General features: G+C 39.8%; 1 protein-coding gene across 1 annotated transcript in view; it reads right to left on the bottom strand.

Moving 5' to 3' along the window:
• Nucleotides 1-8,672: 8,672 nt before the first annotated feature.
• PDSS2 (decaprenyl diphosphate synthase subunit 2) overlaps nucleotides 8,673-8,933 on the bottom strand; it is a 126,073-nt gene continuing 125,812 nt past the window's right edge. Inside the window, exon 8 of the mRNA XM_062572687.1 lies at nucleotides 8,673-8,933. This exon is cut by the window's right edge and continues 1,884 nt beyond it. The gene's annotated coding sequence lies outside the window, so the exon portion shown is untranslated.

The following is an 8,933-nucleotide window of genomic DNA, read 5'->3' as shown; positions in this document are numbered from 1 at the left end:
TATCTCTTTGATATTTCCTGTTTCCTCAGAACTGAACAATATAAACAGTGGATCTGAAAAAAATCCACCATTTCAGTTTCTCAGTGCTTCCTTTAGAAACAGTTTTCTGTAACTTAATTCTTTCAGTTATGTGGCTTTTCTAAATTTGGAATTTAGGGCTGTTGGCATATTTACAGGGTCATCTTCCATGAATAATCCTAACAGATAATAGTTTGTTGATTTTAACCTTAACTGTTCTTTCTTTTTTTCTTTTTTTTTTTTTTAAGAGACAACTGTTTAGAGAAGCTCATAAAAGCAGGAGCTACCAGCACTATAACTACTCTGATGAATCACTTGAATGAAGGATGCATTTTATTAACAAGGCAAGTGTTCTGCAGTTAGCATTTCATTCAGCCTTTAGAGATAACAAGCACTTCCAGATAACTTTTCTGAGTCTGTTAGCACTATAAAAAAGACTTAAGTTTATAGTATGATGAGCCCTCTCCCTTTATTGTAAAGCTAATTTAAGGTGTACAGGGTATAATGGTTTAACACCTGGCCCAGCTGTTAAGTAGAGCTGTATCTTGGTTGGATTTTACTTGAATGCTTTACTGAGTGGGATTAAGCAAAGGCAACCATAAAGTGAGAGCAAGCCAGTGGAATCCCAAACTCAATTTCAGAGCCCTTGAGAAAATACTTGCCAGTTTGAACTCCACCTCATTTCTGCTCTATAGTGCTGGCCTGAGGCAGTCTAGCTACTAGGGACCCAAGCCCAGGAGGAGACCCGAAGGGCCTCAGCTAAGCATAAAGAAGCATGAACATATTGTTGCAATAACAACATTCACTGAAAAGGGAGCAAGCCAAGTTGTCTCCAGGCAATGCAGGTAGCAAGCTTAGATTGGCTTCCCAGCCAGACAAGTCCCAATTTTTTCACCATTTGAACTTGTGCTACACAAGTCATTTATTCAAGTGTTCATTTTTTCCCTTCATGCCTTTGGCTCAAAAGCCACTCTGTGACACTACTGCAATCTCTGGAAAATTCCAGGTCACCAGGGAGGGAAGGGGGAGGGAAGGCTCTGGTGCTTCAACAAGAAAACGCTTTAGGAAAAAAATCACGATTGCTCTTGAGTGCAAACAATGGGCCATTTCTCACTTGACCAAACTGAAACTAAATTTTCAGCCATCAACACCGACAAAAAATATATTCAGAGACCCTTACAAGCTGAAAGCACCATTTGCAGTTAGAGTTTAATAAGGGTGGACTATGAAGGTTCCTCAAAAGTTTACCTGTAGAAACTGTAAGGGGCCAGGCTGCCCCCTCCGTGTGGAGAATGCCCTCTCTGTGTTAGTTCAAAGGACGCAGTCAGCCAGAGAGTCCCTTCACAGTGCCGAGAAACCACGGAGCTGGCAGGGAGTTGCTGCTCGGCCATGCTTCCTGCTGCAGTGGGCCCCCATCTGGGAGCCGCACCAGCGCAGGACGCTGAGGGTTATTGCACGGCACAATGTGGACCAGGAGAATGCGTCTAAATGTAGAGGCCTCTCTGCACCCAGTGCCACAGGCATTTGGCATGAGAAAGTATCCAACCCAAAACTTTCATCTGGGCTTCTTTCTTCAAGATTCTTGCAGTACCCTGCAGCACTCGGTAGGCAGAGATGGGGCAGGTGACATACTAATACAGACGTCGAAAGCACTGTCAGCACCAACTCATTTTGGCAGTTATATTCTGTAAAAAAAAAAAAAAAAAAAAAAAAAAGTGCCACCAGTATGACATCTTTCAGCATTCCCCACCACGCATCTTACACCAGGCCACCTTGCAGCAAGATGCAAGAGCCTAGAAGGAAAACAGAGAAGCAGCTTAGTAGTTAGGGTACTCTTACGTCCAAACCCAGTTCTTTGCAACTTATGTGCAATTTATATTAAGACCCTCATGTGAGAACAAGTCCTATTTCCTTTGGGGACAAGCCCCCACTGATACCCAGGCTTTCTTCTGCCTGCTTGTGGAATAATTCCTGCCTTGCTGGCTGCCCAGTGTGTGTGCAATGGGTGCAGGTGGGTGTCCCCTCTTGTGTGGTACCCAACAGCTATCTTCAGAAATGCAGGTACAATCTTCTTTATGTGGGTATGGTTTGAAAGCTGAGGATGGAGGAGCTCTTTGCCATTGGCCTTGACTAGCGGATGGAGCCTAACATTTACTGCTGGCTCCCAGTACCGGTGCTGGGGAGCGGCAAGCACCTAATTTAAATGGGCTGGATTGCCCTCTAGAAGCAAGCCAGGTAGGCTGGCTCCCCAAGGCAGGTGTCCTGCTGGACTCTTCCCACTAACTGTGTGGGGCAAGGCAGGGGTCAGCTACTGGCTCACCAAAGTTGGGCAGGTTGGATTTCATCATAAATTATTTAAGCAGGTATTTGATATAAATAAGCTTCAAAGAGACTGAATAGGTTTGTCAGAAAAAAGCACATGGGTTTTGAAATTCTCCACCTTGGATTGCAATTTAAACCAGAGCAATTTTTTAGGACTTTCTGAGAATCTGAAAGACACCATTAAAAAAAAAAAAGTCTGATTAACTCATCTGATCAGCAGTAAAAAGTATGGTCTGTAAGTCAAAGTTTATAAAAAACCTGAAACACTTTATGGCAAATAAGGCAACACTGTATCACATGATAACCCCACCACATACCTTAAATACTTTTCATTACAAGTCAGACTGAAAGGACACGTATGGACACATTGCCTAGTAATATTTAGAACCTTTGTTGGCCCAGAGGCAACAATACTGAACAAGTAACACGCTGCGGGCAATATCCATACATTGCTATAACCCTGGCTGAAGAGAAGAGCAGTGGCAGATACCTGAGCTTCATTTATTTTCTGTAACTTCGTATGGCTGCAAGCAGTGTTGGAGGGTTCTGCCAGCAACATGTTACACTGGTTGGGAGACAGTTGTTTAGAGTGCCAGTTAATATAATTGCAGGTTTTTTTCTCAGAAGCAAAATTGTTATATGATATTCTGTTTTTTTATTTTATTTTATAACAACATCGCATCTTGTTCTTAGGTACAATGATAGCTGCTGTTGGAAACTTTTCAAAATTGCTATTTAGCTAGACTTCACAAAGAGAGGCAAGAAATATCTTAACAACAGTCTTGCTTGCTGTCTGAGGAATATCAAGAATATCAAAATACAGAATTAATGTAGCACTTTGGATTTGAAAAACAAGTCATTTCATCTCCAAGAGTTTGTAGGTTGCAAATCTTGCACTCAAGAGTTTAGCTCATAGAAAAAAAAAGTTTTGATGAGATTTGAACATTCATTATATGCATGCATACACACACACACACACACACACACACACACACATAAAGCTTTTCTAGCCTAAAGTACCACCAGAGCTTACCACGAAGACAGCAGATTTGTAAGAGATGAGCACCAGAGGAAGGAGAACTTGGTATAAAAGCTTAAAATAAAAATCAGATCAAAGCTTCAGTGGAAGATGGAGTAGAGTAGAACTGTAAAGGAGCTTTGAGAATGGAGTAACCGACCCACTGAGCAATCTCAAATCTCCTCTGCCGCAGCAGTTCACTTATACATCAGTTGCATCCATAACAGTTAAAAACTGACAGATTTGAGCAATTTCAGTCTTGGAAACATAAGCTGCTCTTAATCTCTTGGCAATGAAATCTCGAGTTCTCTTTACTATACCTAAGTTCAGCCAAGATCCGTGCCATTGTATGCTACCTCACAGCTTTGCATTAAAAAAAAAAAAAAAAAAGTAATGCTCACTTAATGCACAGTCATTGTATTATCTGCACTGTAAGTAACTGTGAATGACCCAACATTTATCCCATAAAGGTCTGTTTTTCAAAACGCTGTGTTACATACAAAACAACTAACTATAGCCTGAGAAGTCCTTTTTTTGCAAAGGTGTCCACATCTCCCAGGAAAATGCAAACTTCCTTGTGGATGTGAACACTGCCCCATATCCTGCCCACCATAGAAAGAAAAAAACATTTTACCTGTTGCATTGTTTCATACCTCATAAGGGATCTCAGTTCAAATACTTGCAACAATATTAAAATAAATCGATTTTGGTAAGCAATGTAGAAAACTCTTTTTTTCCTAGTAAAGACTTTTTTTTAAATGGGAGTAGCAGTATTCAGACTGTAGAAGTCTTTATGGCAGGAATCCTCTTGATTCAGAACCTGAAATGATCTTTCTAGCTTTTTTGAGTCCAAACTGCTTCTATCACAGACATCATGTTACTAATTTTGTTTTACAAACGTTGCTGTCTTAGAGGTAGCTAATGATAATGCCTTTTCTTTCTTTACTCTTGCTACTGCTACTGGACAGCTCTTCTTACTCTGTGGGTGGACACAAGCCATTCTGTCTGAGTTTGTGCAAAAAAGGAGCTAGATGCTTTAATCTAAACTACAGTAATGAGTTTGAGAGGAGTCACATTTTTGAAAAGTGAATATATTTCATCCAACAGAAAATAAATTGAGCTTTGAAATGGAAAATTTAATTTGGATCAATTTTTCTAAAAATTATAGCCTGTGGAAACAAGGATTTGCAACAGGAACAGAAAAAAAAATGCTTAATGGTGATTACTACAATAGACTGTGATAGAAAACAATTACTTTTCATAAAAAGTCTATTTAAAGATAGTTCTAATCATGGTAATGTAACCATTTTTAGTAGCAATAGCCTTCAAGAAATACTAGATTTTAAAGCCCTACTTATCTCCCTGCAAAGATAAGATATCTTATCATAGCATATGCATATATACAAGCCATCTACAACTTGTGAAGATACAGCATATGAGCAGAGGAAGGGGTATTCATAGTTTTTGTACATTGATATAAGATGTTAATATGTTAACTTCCACAACAAGTTGACAAAAACAACAAAAAAATGGCTTATTAAAGGGAAGTCTCACTAAGGAAGACTTTTTTAATGTAATGTTCTCCTGCTAAATCCATTTTTTATGTTGGTGCTGAACATAATGATGCAAGCAACTAAGTGTAATTGTACAAAATTATTGCTAGTGATTTGCATATGAAATACACACCTTTTACTGCCTCTAGTTAGCATTGTTCAACTAGGTTATAAATAGTACAGCTGAAATGCTGCAAACAGAAAACAGTTTATGATGGGCACATGCTATGAATGAAGAAATGTTCAAACACAATGTGCAAATTGGAAAGCTTTCATCAAAACCAGCCAAGAGGGAAAAATGCTTCATTTCCTAATCATGCTCTGCTTCGGAGAAGCCAATCACATACAGCCTCACCCTCATATCTGGAGAGTAAAGCTCTTTAAAACAAGTGTTTATGTTTTTCTAGGGGAAAAAAGTAATCTAATCTATTGGTAATTGTTTCAGATTTTTCCTAATTACTTCTACATAACATTTCATTTTTATAATTTGACAACATTTAATAACTGCTAAAATGTGAATATTGCGGTTGCAGTTGAGGCAAATCATTTGCTGTAAATGCCAAAGTCACATATATATATATATATATATATATAAAAAAAAAATCTTATTTCAAGATACTGCATGTGATGCAAGTAAAAATACTGACTTTTATGTACAACTTTTAAACTGAAAATTCTGACCATTGTTCTAATAATAATGCTTTTTAGCAATATTAAATCCTTGATTATTTAGGGGAAAGAGTGAAGGGAGGAAGGCAAAGCAGGACAGGCTGAAGCTATTTTTTAAGTAAGACTTGTTATAATACTATTGCTGCAAAATTGCAGTTGTGCTAAGAAAACTTATCAAACTGAGATAGAATTGATAACCCTCAAGCTAAATTTTCTTTAAAAACAGGTAAATCTGCAAAAAAAAAGTTTTAATTATTACTGCCTGTCTGTCCCTATTAGCTAAGAGAAACAATCTCATATGATATAATTCTTCTTTTCTACTGCAACAGACTAACATTTCATCACGTGAAGCCAGCTGTACCCTGCTTTATATTGCTGCTTCAGGATTTAGTAAGGCGTCACCTTGCTGTTTTTATTTTGGAGAAAAAGGTCCCCTTTCCTCAAGAGCTGAATGCTGACACAAAGCATTTTGAAGCGGGGGAAAGAATAGAAGTCAGCATCAAGTATTTCAGAGAGTGGATCTTCTACACACGGGGGAGCCCGAGCATTCCTGTGGCTCACGCAGGCCAGGGCGACTTTGGAAGCACCGGAAGGCAACCGGGGCAGTGTTGCACGTTGTGAGTGCCTGCAAATATGGACAAAGGTCTGGTCTATTGATTGCCAAGCTGTTTGCCACCCTCTTCTCTGTTTCACAGCTTGTGGCCAACGTTGTGCTTTGCCTTCTTGGTTACTTAGCTTAGTGATTATTTTCTTTTAAGTTTGGAAAAACAGGTTTGCTCTAAAAGCGAAACATGAATGCTGGTAAATTAATTACTGTATTTTAGGGCCCCATTTCTGTAAGGAAAGTAGGGAGTTCAATGCAGAGGCTGTCAGACCACATGACTTTCAGAACTGGAAATACTCTTCTCTTTGAACTGCTTTGAGGGACTGAAAAGCTCCAGCTCTTTGGTTTTTATTAGACATTGCACAGTTAAAGCACCTTGAAGACTACAAAGAATAAAACAAGGCTGATGCCTCACATTTTTGTGAGATGGGACTAGTTGATGACAGAGAGCAGTGACAGCTAGTGATCTGACCCAGAAGCCACTCATTTCCTTCAAAAATTTGCAACATGACACAGTTGCTTGGCTTCACCTTTTGCATTGATGAAAATATGAACACTATCCGCTCAGAAGAAAGAAAAAAGTAGAAAGATTTCACTGCAAGGTTTACTCCTGAGGAGTCCTATCTGTCAATTTTAACCCAGTCAGGGGGAAAGAAGCACTCATTCCCCGGCTGCTCTAGAAAATGCTTTTTTATGTTTTCATTAAACTAATGAGAACTTTCAAGTCTTTTAACAACTTCTGTCAAGTTGGATGCAAGTTGAATACAAGCCAGCTGTGCACGCTTAATTGCAAACAAGGCAAGCTGTGTACTGGGCTACATCAGGAGAAGCACCGCTGGCTACTGCAGCTGAGTTACTGCCCGCTGTACTGCTCCCGCGAGGCTGCTCCTGAAGTGGCCTGTTTTGGGCTCCCAGCCCAAAACAGAAGCTGCAAAAGCGGAGCGGGTCCGCAGAGGGCTGCCCAGGCCATCTGGGCCCAGTGCACGTGGCCACGAGGAGAGCTGGGGAGCTGGGGCTGTTTTGGCTGCGGCAAGGGAGGTTCACAGTGGACGTCAGGCAAAGGCTTTTACGAGGAAGGCAGTGTGGCACTACGACAGGCTGCGTGGGGAGCCTGAGGACACACCATCCTTGGAGGCTTTCAGGACCTGACTTAGGTCTGGCAACAGTCCTAGTGCAAATGGGAGATTTGACTAGGTGACCTTTAGTAGTCCCTTCCAGCCAATATTTCTATCCTTCTATGTACCTTGTGCTATTTTCCAAACATTAAAAATGAAACTTTGCAGCTTTCCCCAAGTATTATCACAGTTGTGGAGCTGGAAATACAAGTCTAGCAGTTACCTGACTTTCCATAGCATACCTATGGAACAGCCATTCTAACCATTACAGCTGTGCTTTTTGCAGGAGATGAATTTATTTTGGTTTAATGAGAAAATGGGGGCCTTGTGTATTTTCCACACCTATAGAATGGTCCAGCAATATAATACCTAGGATAAAAAAGTTCAGAGAAGCAGCTTATAGATACCTTTCATTGAGAGGTTTCCTGGTTTGAAGTATGGGACACAATAAGGAAAAGCAGATACAAAAATTAGCTGTGATTGTCCATGCCAAAGCCCCTCCAAAATGCAAGGTATGGAACGTGCCTATGTCCCTAGCTTTGCTAAAAAACAAACCCAACCCCCTAAAAGGCCTTTAATTGCTGTACATTCTGACAGTTTTTGGCCATTACAAAATTTACAAAATGAAAAAAAGCAGAAGACCATGAAGACGGTTATTCCTCTTTTTCTGGAATCCAAACACACGGATGATATACGATAACTTTCTTTTGCTACAAACTAAACTGCTTTATTTAACTGATAACTTAATAATTTATTTGTTTGATTTGGAACAGAGGCTCTGCAACGCTGGCTTTCAGAGCATCAATTTCAGGCGCTTAGACGGGGAGTCCACGTTCCTCAAGAAAGGGGGTGATTCCTCCAAAGGCCAACTCAGAGCACCCGGGGCAGGCTCTTGCTCTCCATCATCATCTATTAAGAACCTACTTCTCTAAGACAGCTGAAAAACCCACACCTCTTGGATGACTAAAGCTAATGGAGTGAATTCCTTCCTCAGCCACTGCTCAGACCAAAGGCCTTAGAGACGTGGGTGAGAGAAGGAATCAAAGAGATTAAAAAAAAACAAAACAAAAACAAAACTAACAAAAAACAGTCTTCCACTGCTGAGAATGTGTATATGGTGTGGGGAGCACATTAGCACCCAGCAGTGATTAATTCACCCAGAGTTTAACAGAGAAGTATAATACTTTGTTTATATTTTATATGGAGGAATCAAGATGCCAAATTCTCAGGAATTTCTGGCAAATATCTTAAATACCAAGTTAATTGACAGTATCAGTAAGGGACAATTCCCTTGGGATTTTTTTTCTGATCCAAGTTAAATAATACTATAAAGCAAGATCAAAACTTTCAGCTGACAAAAACAATTACTATCATTTATTTTTGCTGATTTGCCTTTATTAGTAAAAAGTACAAATAGAAAAATTGTACTTTCATGAAAAAATAAACCGGGGTACAGAGTTTTGCAATGTTTGCTATTTCTTTCACATAACTGAGGTGAGGTGGCTCAGAACATCTCCAGCAGATCCAACTTACTGCAGTCCTAAACCATTATAAAGCGCTTAAGTGTAGATACAAGATAAAGACAACAATAAGGCTCCTAGTCAACGTAATGCGTGAAACCAAAATCCAAAAAA

Source organism: Rhea pennata, chromosome 3, assembly GCF_028389875.1.
Source record: "Rhea pennata isolate bPtePen1 chromosome 3, bPtePen1.pri, whole genome shotgun sequence".
NCBI lineage: Eukaryota > Metazoa > Chordata > Aves > Rheiformes > Rheidae > Rhea > Rhea pennata.
Note: the sequence above shows the minus strand (reverse complement) of the source record. Positions and strands in the feature narration are given on the sequence as shown.